The following is a 15,333-nucleotide window of genomic DNA, read 5'->3' on the forward strand; positions in this document are numbered from 1 at the left end:
ACTTGCATTTTTCTACTGTCTCATATGCGGCAGCCAAATCTTTTCTTTTGCCAGTGCTCATGTGAATCGGAAAGATCTTATAGAAAAATAACTTTCACGAAATAATTCCCTAACGTTTCATTGGTTCATTGACAAGATGTTGGAGGTGATTGGACGACAATTATATCAGTCATCAGTTGCCAGCTCAAGAGCATTTGAAATATTCCTGTAAGGGCAGTGCCTACTGGAAGTGAGAAAGCACTCCTGGGAGCAATGGGCAGTCACTGCTTTGCACACAATTATCAGCAAAAACCACTGAAACTGCTGCTAATAACCAAAGTGTTCTTCATCAAATCACCCACATAACATTTCTAGCTGCTATTCCTTTGCTTCTTTCACTTACTCTCCTGAAAAGTCGCTACAAACCCATAAGACATAGGAGCAGAAATTAGGCCATTCGGCCCATCGAGTCTGCTCCTGCATTCAATCATGGCTGATAAGTTTCTCAACCCCATTCTCTCGCCTTCTCCCCGTAACCTTTGATCCCCTTACCAATCAACCCCCAGTGGTCTGTGGACCCAGTTTGAGAACAATTGCCTTAATCATCCTTAATTTCTATTACAATGTTACCTGCATCTCTAGTGGACCCCAGCTTATCTTTATCCACCCTCTTTCTCTCAATATACAGATACATATTATATACATGTGTGTATATATATATATATAAACACTTTTAATGTTATCCTTTAAAACTCTTGGAAGTTTTCTTATCTCTTACTTCTTTTTTGTACCTCTTTTCTGTTCTTTATCGCTCTCCCAGGCTATAGGATAGAATCATAGAACGGTTACAGCACTGAAGGTGGTGATTTGGCCCTTTGCATCCATGCTGGATCTCAGCAAGAACTACTCAGCTAGTCCTACTCCCCAGCCTTTCCCCTTAGCCCTTCAGGTAATCAGCAAATTCTCTTTCAAAGACCTCAGTTGAGTCTGCCTCCATCACACACAGGCAATGCATTCCAGATTCTAACCAATCACTGCATAAAAATGTTTATCCTCATGTCGCTGTTGTTTCTTTAGCCAATAACCTTAAATCGGTGCCCTCTGCTTCTCAATCCTTCCGCCAATGTGAACAGTTTCTCCCCATCTACCCTGTCCAGACCCCTCATGAGAACCTTTATAAACCCCCTCTCTCTCTCGACCTTCTCTAAGGAGAACGACCCCAGTTTCTCCGATCTACCCGATCTAACCTTATTTGCTAAACAGTATGAAAAAAGGAATGTCGCCTGGAGTACTATAGCATTAAACAACAATATTTTTGCAAATGATAACTTTTGCTTTCAAGAGCGACCTGTATTTAGACAGTCCATTCAAAGCAAAAAAAAAAGTTCCAAGGTACTTAAAATAAAATAAAAATGTCAAAAATTTAACTGAAGGTTTTTTTTTTGAGGCTGGGTTATTTTTGTATAAAGCTCCACACGAAGTTGTCAGGACGTGTTAAGAACTTTTATTTGCACCATGTTTAATATGTAACAAGTTCCACCGCATGTTCTGCAAATGTGACGCGCCTTTGTGCTCAACAGCGACACTGGTGGTCAGTCCTGGAAATGCGCGGGAGCGGTGGAGAATTGCAAGCTTCCGAGAAAACAACCGATGCAAATATTTAACAACGGTGCAATGGGTTGTTGAAGTTAGCATTTTTTAAAAAAAATGCAGCGTCTAGAAACCATTCGGTTCTTCCATTCTGGTCAGAAGTTCTCTGCACACCAACCTATGTAGGTTTTTTTTAAAAAAAAATCAGAAACCTACTGAAAAATTAATGCATCGTTTTCTCGTGCATTTGAAAAGAACGATTTTAAAACCAACGGTGCCAAGGCGACCCAAGCAATAAATTTGCAGCAGAAGCGTCTGCTTCGCTGCAAAAAAAAACAGGCGAGGCTGAAAATTAGATCGACCGGGCTGCTATGCAAATGAAGCGCCCGGAATATTTACATACCACGCCCCCTCTCCTCTTCTCCTCCCCACCCACCCCCCCTTCGCCTATTGTTCTGCAGCGGGTGAGCTGGGCGAGCCAGTCACCTGAATTTGCATATCGGCGTCCGTTATCTGCATATAAGCCCTCGCGCCAGCTGTTGATTGGCGGCGAGTTTCCTAATGAGATGCATGCGAACGTTCTGTCATCTGCATATTAACCGTTCCCGGGGAGTCAGCGGCTACCCTCTGCGGCGCGCGGGGAGAGCGATCTGCTTCTCGTGAAGCGAGGGAGGGAAAGGGGAGGTCCTTCCTCAATGAATTAAAAAAAAATTAATTATGCGCACTTTTAAAAAAAGAAATAAAATTACAGGGGGAAGCTGAAGAGAGGGGGGAAGGAAATATAAGATGCGTTTTATTGCTTAATTTGTGTATTTTTCTAATTTGCATACCTTCCACGCGCAGCCGCCATTTTGTTTTAAGGGGGCGTGAGATATTTGCGGATAAACGGCAGCGGCGATAGTTGGGGGGAGGGGGAAAAAGAAACGCCCAATGAAACGACCCTTTAACGCAGCGGAAAGGTAAGCGAATTATTTAAATTTATTTGGTAGTCGGGTGTTACATGTGTCGATAGGGGTTGAAGCGTGTTTTTTTTCCCTCTGTTGTAGTTTTTTTCCATTCCCCCCCCATTTCTCTCCCGGGCTATTTGTTGTTGAGCGTCTTCGCCCCTGTGGGGCGGCCTGGGTGGCCCCGTGGGTGCGCCGTGTGTGTCTGCGCCTGCGCGGCGGCTGCAGCACTGGAGCTGCATGGCTGCTGCACGAGACCACTCGTGCGACTGCGCATGCGTGCGGCGCTCCCAGCCAGACCACTCGACAAACACACGCACACACATTTAACAAACCCGTGGTGTTTGCGGGAGCTTCTTTCCACCCACCCTCTCCTCCTCCCCCTTCCTCTTTTCTCCCTCCTCTTGTATTAAGTGGGAACTTCGCTGGAAACTTCAGGTTAAGGTAAGATTTAATCTGGTTTATTGATCCAAAAAAAAGCATTCAAATTAATTTCTTTTTGCCTGAGATTTTGCATTTCATCATGTAGATGCATTTTTTTGGTTTATTTTATTTTTTGTTTGCACACTTCCATTCCCCCACTCATTTTTGTCAGCCTCTTTAATATCATGCTGAGGGTGAGGTGACAGCAAATGAGCTCAAGCAGCATCTAGCTGCATTACTGTAGGATTCTTCGTGCATGCATGTTTAGCTTCTAGAGTGTTGCAAGTCATCACCTGACTTCTTCCCTGCACATGTATATACGCGTGAACAAGTGGTATTTCTGATTTTAACAGTGATTTTGTTGCACGGTTTAATTCTATTTGAGGTACTGCATCGGTACTAATTGTGTAATTTTAAATATTAGCATGCAACTGAGTGGGGGTCAGCTCAGTGCTGTTGCTGTCTGTGTAATAAATGTCAGAGGAACATTTAACCTAATTTCTGGTTATCCCTCACTCAGTAGCTCGATTTGCGATGCATCTGAAAATTCTGAACGAACTGGAAACCTGTATACTTGTGCAGAATGGGAACAGTAATTTGTGTGCACGATTCTGCTATGGGTCAGCTGAGAGATGACCTCCGAGTCGCATGGTCCTTTTGTATATTTTTTGACAAATAAAACCATTTATGACATTCCTTACCCATCTTGTTGATATTTAACACCTTCACCGAGATTGTTAACTTTTCGTTGTACATATACTGTGATTCTATTATTGTGCATATCTGTGACAAAGTGAGACTACATTGAGTTCTCTTGATGTAGTATTGAATAGTTTTTGCTGTTGTAGGTGTTTAATCTTTGTTTTGTAAATTTCTGTCAAGTCTTCTACTTTGGATCCAGTCTTCTCAGGTGGCAAATTAAGTACTTCCCCTCATGGTGCTGTGACTAAAGACATTTGAGTAACAGGCTCCTAGTCCTTTCTCAAAGCTTCTCTGGGAGTGAAAGGGACATCTCTTGGGTGGGAAGGGGAAGTAGCTGGAGTTCTGCTCAGTGCCTCCTGCAAAGCTGCCACCAAGAGTGGGAATTTAATGTTGTGTGGGAAATTGAAGTCCTATCCTGTTCCTGCATCACTCTCCTGTTTGTTTAACAACAGGTAAAAAGGTTTGTATTGTAAACAAAGATTAAAATGCCATGAATCTGAAACAACTGGAAAATGCATAAGTATGCAAGTGAGTTAACATCTGGGAAAATGAACTGTTATGATGTGAACATAACAATGGAGGCAAAAGTAGCCAATTCGGTCCTTCAAGCCTGCTCTGCTATTCAGTGAGATCATGGCTGATCTTCTACTCAACTCCACCCTCCTGCACTTTTTTCCCATATCTGTTAATTTTCTTGATATCCAAAAATATATTGATATCTATTTTGGGGATATGTGGGCGTGTCTGACAGTTCACCATTCAAATGCATTCCTGTCTGTTTTCAGAAAGTAATTAAGCATTGATTGTTTCTAATGGTTTCTGTTTTGGTTGAATACTTTGCAAGCTGGATTAACTCCATCTTTTTTCCACAGATGTGCTGAGTTTTTCTTGTACTTCCTGTTTATGTTTCAGATTTCCAGCATCTGCAGCATTTTGCTTTTTTTGAATATTCTTTTGTTAACATTTCAGGTCGCCTAAAATGTAAACTGTTTCTCTCCCCACAGAAACAGCCTGACTGGCTGAGTATTTCCAACATTTTCCGTTTTTATTTTAGATTTCGAGCATCTATAGTATTTTGGCTTTTGCATACTCTGATCGTGTTCATATAAAGCAATTTTTAATAACTGGTTGTTTGCATGATACACTTTAATAAAAGTTCTAAATTATAACTTGAAGGAGCCTAGATTTGTAAGTGTTACTTTGTATTGATATACTTCAGACTAACACCAAGGCAGATTGTCGTATTGAATTCAATAAATCTGGAAATTTGTAGAATTGGGTCAGAAAACGTAACGTTGAAAGCTACTGGACTGATAAAAGTCCAACTGGCTCACTAATGCTCTTGAATGTTGCAGAAGTATGGAATGCATATTATGTAAGAAATTTCAATTTTGTTTTCCTTATGTTCAAAATTTCTGGGTTTTTAAACCCCCTAATCCAGTAGCATTTGCCTAAAATGGTTGTGTAAAATGTCCTGGAGGAACTTGTGGAAAGAACACTTAAGCATTGCTGAAAAAAGAGACTTGTCGAAGCTTTTTGTCTTGCACTCTTCAGGACCCTTCAAGAATACCAACATAAGAGGAAAACAATTTATGCTGTGTGTGAAGAGTGCCGATTGGTTGGCAAGTGCACCTTGATTGTGATTCTCTTAACATACAGTATAAATTGTTGTTTTTCCCCTTATATTGGCATTCTTATGAAGGGTCCTGAAGAGTGCAAGATGAAAAGCTTTGACATGTCTCTTTTTTTCAGCAGCACTCAAGTTCTGTAGTACCAAATGACTAAAGAAAATTTACTGCAGCACAAGACAGCATTAGATATGCACCCTCGCCTTTGAATCAGAGGGTTGTGGGTTCATGTCCCACTCCCGGAAAACCAAGAACTGTGATTGTACTCGAAAGAGTTGCAATCTGTGACTGTTGATAACTCGAAAGAGTATAACACACACGATGAAGTATATTTCAGGAGACCTTGATTTTAGTGTTTCAGTTTTTTGTTTGATACCTTGCTACAATGGTGTATTTCCAAACGAGGTTTGAATTAGTGATAGCAACCATTTCTGAATTCAGATGAACTTTGTGTCAATTTGGTGCGAAAATAATGCTCATGCTTGCACCTTGTTTACTTTTAAAAAAGGACATTCAAATTTGAGTCATGTGTGCGCAGTGAAGTGCTAGTGTACTGCTCCCACCTGCTTGAGAAAAAGTATTCAATGGAAAATATTTCAGTATTGTGACTGCTGGAAGATTATTTTTTCCAAAGTGGGAGAAATGAAGTCACAGGAAGTGGAATGCAGAAATATTCAAAAATATGGAAGATGAAATGACTTTTTAACAGAAGCAGGATAAGAGAGAGAGCATCAATTCTTTTATGGGGGTTCCAGGTCTCCGTTTAGGGGGGAATTACCTACAGCTCTGTCACTTTGCAATATTTGTCCTATTCAATTTCCCACATGGACTCCAGTCGATCGTTTCTCAATCTGGTATGCATATTCTCTCGCATATATTGGCTTGCAAAATTGGAGGCATTTTGTATGGAGGGGATTTCCATTATTTGTCAAGCATTTGACTCCGTGTCAGATGTTGTGGTTTCCTGTCAAATGACCAAATTATTTTAATTACTAATCATCATTCAGATATTTACATCACTTTTTCACAGGCCTAGTCTCCACTACCCCTTCAAAACTGCACCATGATGCCCAAGCCACTGGGTGTAAAGAAGCATCACGGATACCTGTATTTTTCCTTGGTAGAAATGCATGTTGAGCTATTGGTTTGATTTATAACCTCAGTTCCTGAAAACTTTTTGTGGCTTATGGGTAGCTTCATTAAAATGACTGCTGCCCTGTCCCACTGTCCTGGGCAGATCACTTTCCATAGGGTTTTGATGATGGCATTAGCATGATTATTGACTGCATCGTTTGTGGGCAGAAATTTCATGACCACTTCAGTCAGCTATATTAATTGGCTGACTTTTTTCAGAACAGCGATCAAATGTTCCCAACTTTGAGAAGGAAGATGCAGAATAGAAGGATCTCCAGTCTCTTGAGAGGCTGTGTGGAGAATTTTGTGGTAAAAGCCAGGATTGTTACCCTGATGAGATCCAGATGTATCCTGGGATGAACAAGAAATCCATTATTGACATAGTGGACTTGCCTACTATTTGCAGTTGCATTGGTAAAAACACTGCTAGGCTGTTGCAGTAATATCTTAAGTCACGTATCTGAAAAAATTGTTTGCATGGTATCGAACTACTGCTAGTCTTCAAACACCAAATGAAATATGGCAAGTTTCTGGTCCAAGGAGGAGGTTTTTTTAAAAAGGATTTTAAATAGATGTGTGCTGTAGAAGGTTACATCCAACACCTTTTCAGAAAGTATCTGCTTCCTCCAGACAAATATCACCCAGGTAATGGATGATATTTATATGCCCAGATTGATTGGCATACTACCCATTCTGGCTGTGTACCCAGTTAGTGCGGCTTTTGTTGCAGATTAATTAAGCAATTAATTCCAAAGTACAGCTGTAGAAAGGTTGAAAGTACATTGAACAAGAGGCCTGTGTGAAAATCAGCTGCATGGGCCCAAAGCTTGGAAATTTCTCCCTAAACCCCTACACCTCTCCATTTAAGATGCTCTTTAAAACCTACCTCTTTGACCAATCTTTGGTTGCCTGCACCAGAATTTCTATGTAGCTCAATGGTAGATCTTGTTTGATAATGCTCCTATGAAGTGCCTTGAGATGTTTTTACTATGTTAAAACTACTATATTATTTAAAATTGTTTGGTCAGACTTCTGCTTGTCAGTAATGGCAAGCTTTGTAAAAGAATAAGAACTGCATTTTTATACATGCCTGGAAACTTGGGTTACTTTACAGCACCATCAAAGGAATGGGATCGCCCATCAAATGACTGTGATATGTGACCATTATGGTCAATGGAGGGAAATTCTCCTTGGAGGAATCTGCTTGCAATCAGGAGTGATATCACTCCTATTCCATTTGACAGATTTGCTGCAAGCCGTTTGGCAGCTTCCATTGTTCAGTTACCAAACATGGCCAAAAGAGCTGAACACAAGAAGTGAGGTGAGAATGACTGCCCTTGGATCAAGGAGCCCAAGCAAAATTGGAAGCCAATGCAAATCAAGAGAGGGGCTTTCCACTGGCTGGAGTATACCAAGCAGAAAGGAAGATGGTTGTGGTTCTTGGAGTCCAGTCATCTCAGCCCCAGGACATCACTGCAGGAGCTCTCAAGATAATGTCTGAGGCGCAACCATTTTTTGCTGCTTCATTAATGATTCCTCCATCATAGGTCAGAAGTGGAAAAATGTTTGCTGATTTCAACGTTCAGTATCATTTGTGATTTCTCCAGATACTGAAGCATCTGCATACAGAAAAGCCTGGATAATATCCAGGCTTGGGTTGATCAATGGCAAATAACATTTGTGCCACACAATTGCCAGGCAATGACCATCTCCAACAAGGGAGAATCTAACCACCTCCCCATGACATTAAAAGGCATTGCATTCACTGAATCCTCCACTATCAACATCCTGGGGTTACCATTGTACAAAAACTGAACAGGACCAGCCATATAAATACAGTGGCTGCAAGAGAAGATCAGAAACTGGGAACTCATTGGCACTAATTCACCGTCTGACTCCCCAAAGCTTGCCCACCATCTAAAAATGCAAGTCGGACTTGACTTCACAAGTCAGGAGTGTGATGGAATACTCCCCATTTTCGCAGATAAGTGTAGCTCCAACAACACTCAAGCTCTACACCATCCAGAACAAAGGCAACCACCCTATCCATCACCTTAAACGTTGCCTCTATCATTGTACATTGGCAGCAGTTTGTACTATTTACAAAATGTACTGCAGCAACTTGCCAAGGCTCCTTCGACAGCATGTTCTAAACCCACATGGGAACACCACCTGCATGTTCCCTCCCAAGCCACGCACCATCCTGACTTGGAGCTATGTCACTGAGTCAAAATCCTGGAACTGTCTCCCAACAGCACTCTAGGCCTACCTACAGCAGATGAAATACAATTGTTCAAGAAAGCGACTCACTGCTTTGAGGGCAGACGGGAATGAGCAATACATGTTGACCTTGCCGATGATACTCCAATCCCCTGAAAGAATATTTTAAAACTTGTTTCTTGTAAGGTGGTTTCCTGCCCAACAATATGGGGCTCTGCACAAAACTGAAGTTTTGATTGAGCATTCTTTATGCTTTCCCATTTGTTTTCCTCCACAATTTATTTAAGATTCACATGAAGGAGTTGACAGAGATCTGCCTGACCAGATTGCCTGTCTGATGCTCTGGCACTCTGAATTGTGTGAGGCATTTAAAATCCTGCACAGAGTGGCCATATTTGGGACATCAATCCTTTGTCTTTCTGCATGTTATTTTAAAAACTAGAATTTAAAGTCAGCAATAATTACGTTGCTAAATTCTGGGAAATCCTAAAGATTGCAATGGCAAGTGTGTTGTCCGCTAATGCATTGGACACCGTTTCAAACCAGTGGCATTTGGTTTACTAGCAAGTTGGAAATGCTGCTAGATTAGGAATACTTTGAGTTTTGCTTCAATCCTTTTGTTGTCACTATTTTATTTGCTGAAAGAGTTTTGTAGGAACTCTTCTGAAAGGATCGCTTTGATGTTCTGGTTCATATGCAGGGGTGGGGTAGGATAGGGAGCATTTTTCCTTTTGACTCCTAAGTGGACATTAATCTGGTTCTAAGCTATCAACCTCTTATCTGATGTCTCTTGTTTCTACTATTGAAAGGAATTGTTTTGCCTTATATAGGTAGGGCTAAAAAAAGTCTCTATCAGAAGGATATAGAAAACTAAGAAACTGTAGTGTGGATTCACTGGGATGTTACCAGGGATGAGGGGTTTTAGTTATGAGGAGGGACTTGAGAATTTGGGCATTTTTCACTATTGCCAAAGGATGACCTGATTTGAGGCCTTCTAGATTATAAGGGATCATTGAGGTAAATTGTTTTTTTATTATACAACCAGGCAGCAATTTAAGATAATCTCTCATTGACTTATTTTGTGATTAAAATTATTTGAGGTCACAAGTGAGGAGAACAATTTTGGCTCATAATTCATCCATCCAGAATGACCCTAAAGTCCTCACGTTGCTTAATTGATTTTTGGGTCGACTTTATTCGAAGTCCATTCCATGTGTTTATTATCAGTCTAAAATTTATTCTTTCACCGTTTAATCCTGTGACCTCTCTTCCATACAGTTCTTAACTATATAATATACTACTGTCACCTCTCAGTGTCCTTCATCACAGAAGAATCAAATTTCTGCAGCATTTCTTCATTACCCAGACCTCAGAGACTTGGGGATAATCCTCATGGCCCACCACTGTCTCCCAAAGCTTGAATGTCTCCTTTTTTTGTTTTTAGTAATGACTAAGCTCAGTGGAAAAAGTTCAACCTCCACATGCAAAGCTTCCTAGACTCACCCTCATTTCTCTAATAATAAAACAGGTAAAATGCTGCACATAAAAACAGAACATGCTTGAAATAATCAGCAGGCCTGGCAGCATCTGGAGAGAGAAACAGTTAACATTGACCTTTTGTCAGAACTTGGAGGTGTTGATTATTACTTTCTTTGGGCAAAGAACTGAGGGCACAATCTGGAATAAGAGTTTGATTTCAGCAGAATGGAGGAATTGAATATATGACTGCTGAGGAGACAGATGTCTTTAAGGTCACCGTTCCTAGATATCCTTCTACCCTCTTCCCTCCATGGGATTGACTGCAATTGCTGTCTACATCTTACAAGAAAGAGAGCAACAGTTTCTCTGGGAGGAAACCAGCATTTTACAACATTGTGGGTATTTGAGTGGGCACACCACTTTCTTTGGCATAAATACAAAAAGTATATATGTACTTGTGCCTTAAGGCGCAATGATCTTAAAGCCTATACAAAGTGTCCATAATATCATTGAAATACATTACATGACTTCCAATTATCAGTTTTGGATAGATTACTGTGGAGGAGGCATAATACTGATCTATTGCTCTTCCCTATAAAGAGCTATATAATGGAAGCAATTGTTAGCAGTTGCTGTTGCAGTGTGCATTAGCGCGTTACTAATGCAAGGAAAACACCTTTAAGCCAACACACTCTCTTTTGTTAACTATGCTCTGAACTCATCACTTTTACTCCTAGCATTGCTGTTGCTGTAGTGTATCAAAAACTTTCTCTGATCAACCCAAAATTTAGAATTACAGAATCTCTAATTGTACTGGATTTTTAAAATATTATTTTGGTTGAGAATATCACATAGCCAGTATCATGTTTTATGGAAATTCAAGCAACAGCATTGAATTTTACAATCCACATTACAACAGCAGAGTACTTTAAAATCCACATTGGGATCAACAAAAAAAAAAGTGATCACCAAGCAAGCCAACGAAAAATCAGTAACAAGATTTCACTTTTTTTGTATTTTAATTGAACGGTCAAATCAAAGTCAATATATGTTATACATAACACAGTGGATACAAAGTTAGATGTCACTTTATTCCATGGCTGCCCTGATGGTAATCCGTGGTGAATGTTCCGTTGAAATTATGTCAACTGTGGAGCCCACATGTAGGCTAAGTCCAGTAGGCCCAAAGAGTAGGTGAGATGAAACAGACTGTCCAAAACTCCTGAGCCTTGTGTGGCAACATTCAAAGACATGTATCCCAAACAGACAGTTTCACTAACTGACATATTCTGATGGTGATGGTTTTCCTTCAAATATAACTGATGAAGAGGAAAATCTCCAACCATAGCCTCCATTGGAGTATTATCAGGCTAGTGACTCCACGGATAGAGCACACCGCCTCTTTTTTACAAAAATATTGTAATACTTATTGCAACATTAAAGTACCAGATGTTCCTGGTGTAACAGTTTTTCATCACAGTATGAAAACAGCTGCTGTAACCTTGGGCAAGGTAGTGAATTTTGTACTTGGACAGATAGAAAGGATTAGGATACAAGTTAAACAATTTGCTTACTTTCGAGCTTCACCCCACCCCTTCCCTGCCTCAATCCCTCAAAGTTTCAGTTGCTTGAGGGTTTTTTGTGATGTGCAAATGCTGCATGCATTGCAGAATTACTTTTGATTTGACTTGTATGAAATTAGTTAATTGGACTATCCTTGAAAAACGCCCATAACAAAAATCCTTGGTTGAAATTTATCTTCTGAAGTGTGGAATAATTTTAGAAGTTGCTTCACATGAAGAGATGCTTCCAAAAGCTCACATGTATTACAGTCAGCTCTGAAAGCTGATTTCTCTACTGTGGGGAATAACTTATTTGTTGAGCATTCAAACCTTGAATGACATCTGCAACAACAGGGCCCTGTCCCATGATTTGAATTTATCACCTCAATTTTCTGAGCTGCCTGCAGATAGTTTACTGGAGTTTCGTAGAAAATGTTCAGCGGTTAGATAACAGGTTAGACCCGATTTCATGCAACAGTTTTAAATCCAGTCAGTGAAGAAGGATTGGAGTCTTGGTAAACATGTAGTTGTACATTTGCTTGTACACTTCGTGTGTTAGAAGTGAAAAATGAAAAGTGTTCTATGTTTCTTTATAATACTCGAGTTTCAAAAAAAAGTGCTGTTTTTGGGCGTGTTCAGTTTTCGGATTTATGCATAAAGGATACTCCACCTGTAGCTATATTTGTCTATTCAGCTATATCCACTTTCCCAAAGTCCCTTACTCATTCTACTGCATCAATTGATAATATCGTCGCCCCTGGAGTCAGAAAGTTCTTTATTTGAAGCCATACATCAGATCTTGAGCACCAGAGGTGGTAGGCTGGCTTGAGTGCTAAGGAAAGTGCTGCATTAAATGGTTCACATTTGTTGGTTCCAGTCCTTTAGGTGAACTTGAGATTTCATGCCTTCCTTTTGGAAGGACGGGTAGTTACCCCAGTATCCTTGATAACACAACTACCTCGGCAAATATCACCAAAAGATAGGTTAACTGGTCATTCATCTTATTATTTGAATGATCTTTCTGATTGTATTATGGTTACCAAGTTTGCTTGCAAAATTAATTATTGTGTATGTATACGTGTGCAGTGCTTTTTGAGATGTAATCAAGCATTATTTAAACACTAGGATTTTTTTGTACTTTGTAAGAAGCTAAGAACGTCGTAGGAACCAAGAGAGGGAGTAAAATAAGCTGATAAGTCAGGGAAAGTCACTAGTTTCAGCTTGTCTCTTATGTGAACTTGAACTTCTGAACCTTTCCGAATTTTTTGATGAAGTATTGCAGTGAACAATATTGTACCAGTTATTTCCCTCCCTTGTCTGATGGTGATGAATGTTGGTAGTGGTTCTAGGAATGCTAGGAGACTTCTAGCATCTTACCCAAGTATTACTTCACCAATTGGGACAAGCTGTTCATCAGCTGTGAATTAGGTTAGTGAGTAGTAGACTATTTAACTCTAGGAGACTAATAAACATAATCCTGTTTTGCTCAGTATCCATGTGTTACACTTGCAACAGCAGTCTTTGGACAGCAGCCACAAGCAGGAACTTTGCCTAGCTCTTCCTGAACTCTCCTTCTACCCTAGCAGCGAGTTGCCTTCAGGACAGTTATGGTGGTAGCCCTCCAGTATCTCACGAATGTGGCAGTTATTTATGGAACTCAAAAAGTTGAGTGTAAACACGGAGCTCAAACATAGCTGAACCTGACTGTGTTCTTGTTCGGTGCTGTTCCAGAAAGACTCACTGGATAATGATTGAGAGCGGGACCTACTGCTGATTCTTATTTTTGCCAAAATGCAGGACTGCTGATGCTAGTTGTAACTCTGCTTTTGCCCTGGTGAAAATCAGTTAATGCAGTGTAGACCACCATTGAACCTTGGTCTGAATGGCTTATTGCTTAATTAGGCCTGAAAATTCAGGGGAGCTACAAATCAGGAGTTCTCTATAATGTGATGTATTTGAAACTATGTAAGTCGGGCTACTCAACGAAACTAGGGAGGTACTACAATCAATAAGTTTTTGTTACTACAGTAAAAGGAATAGTGCCAAAGGGAAGATACAGCTAATCCAGGGAATTATAGACCAGTTAGCATAATGCCATTAGTAACTAAGGTGCTTCACCATTCAGGCTCCCTCAGACATTGAAGCAGTCCATGCCCAAAGTCAGCAAGACCTGGACAATATCCATGCTTGGGCTGACAAGTGGCAAGTAACATCCATGCCACACAATGACCATACCAGCAAGAGAGAATATAATCATCAATTCCATTACCATCACTGAATACCACTATCAATATCCTAGGGGGGTTACTATCGACCAGAAACTGAACTGGACTAGCCATATGAATACTGTGGCTACAAGAGCAGGTCAGAGGCTAGGAATTCTGCAGTGAACAACTCCCCTTCTGACTCCCCAAAGCCTGTCCACCATCTACAAGGCAAAAGTCAGGAGTGTGATGGAATACTCTCCGCTTGCTCCCACAACACTCAAGAAGCTTGACACCATCCAGGACAAAGCAGCCTGCTTGATTGGCACCCCATCCACAAACATTCACTCCCTCCACCACTGATCCACATTGGCAGCAGTGTGTACCATCTACAAGATGCACTGCAGGAACTCGCCAAGGTTCCTTCGACGGCACCTTCCAAACCCATGACCACTACCACCTAGAAGGACAAGGGCAGCAGACAAATGGGAACGCCACCACCTGCAAGTTCCCCTCCAAGCCACTCACCATCCTGACTTGGAAAGATACCGCTGTTCCTGAAAGCTCACACCCACAGTGCTGTTAAGGAAGATGTACAGCACATGGACTGCAGCTTTTCAAGAAGGCAGCTCACCACCACCTTCTCAAGGACAGTTAGGGATGGACAATAAATGCTGACCCAGCTAGTGATGCCTACATCCCATGAATGAATTTAAAAAAACACTAAATCTTAAGATCGGATAACAAAACATCTATAGATGAAAAATATAATAAATACTCAGCGTGGCTTTCTTAAGACAACACCCTGATTAATCAACCTCTTGAATTTTTGAAGAATGAAGATAAGGGCAATTCAGTAGTTGTGGTATATGTGGACTTCCAGAAAACCTTTGATAACGTAATGCTTAAGTTCAGGGCATATGAAGTCAGGACCCAGATTGCAGAATGGTTTGAAAGACAGCTACAAAATTGAAAACTAGCTTCGTGTTGGCGGACATTTCTTGGACTGGTTGGCAGTGGTGTTCTACAGGGATAAAAGCAGAAAACGCTGGAAATAGTCAGATAAACCAGCATTTGTGGAAAGAAAAGCAGTGTTAATGTTTCAGGTCAATTTCCAGCATTTTGCTTTTTATTAGTGTTCCACAGGGATCTGTGGTGGGACAACTGTTGTTCAGCATATACATGATTTTGATTCAGAAGTTGGAGATATGGTGTTGAACTTGCAATGATTCCAAAGCAGCATGTATATTTATATGGTGTACTGCACCAAAATACAGAAAGACATACATGGACTGGAGAGTGGGTAGATAAAGCAATTAGGGATGGGCAATAAATGCTGGCCTAGCCAGTGACACCTACATCCTGTAAATAAACTTCAAAAAATGAAATTCAAAAAGGCAAAGCGTGAGGTGGTTCATTTTGTTCTGGCACATTGGATGGTAAAAGCTGAGCTGCTCAAATCCCAGAG

At 40.7% G+C, this 15,333-nt stretch overlaps 1 protein-coding gene across 5 annotated transcripts in view; it reads left to right on the top strand.

The window, feature by feature from the left end:
* The first annotated feature begins 2,114 nt into the window (after positions 1 to 2,114).
* The window catches only part of LOC144669618 (activating transcription factor 7-interacting protein 1-like), a 183,793-nt gene continuing 170,574 nt past the window's right edge, over positions 2,115 to 15,333 (top strand). For 3 of the 5 annotated variants that reach the window (XM_078532158.1, XM_078532165.1, XM_078532166.1), the window contains exon 1: positions 2,115 to 2,528. The gene's annotated coding sequence lies outside the window, so the exon portion shown is untranslated. Of the gene's footprint in view, positions 2,529 to 2,553; positions 2,958 to 15,333 lie in introns of those variants that run through there. The other 2 variants (XM_078532159.1, XM_078532168.1) reach the window with 1 other exon arrangement.

This window comes from Cetorhinus maximus, chromosome 29 (assembly GCF_964194155.1).
Source record: "Cetorhinus maximus chromosome 29, sCetMax3.hap1.1, whole genome shotgun sequence".
NCBI lineage: Eukaryota > Metazoa > Chordata > Chondrichthyes > Lamniformes > Cetorhinidae > Cetorhinus > Cetorhinus maximus.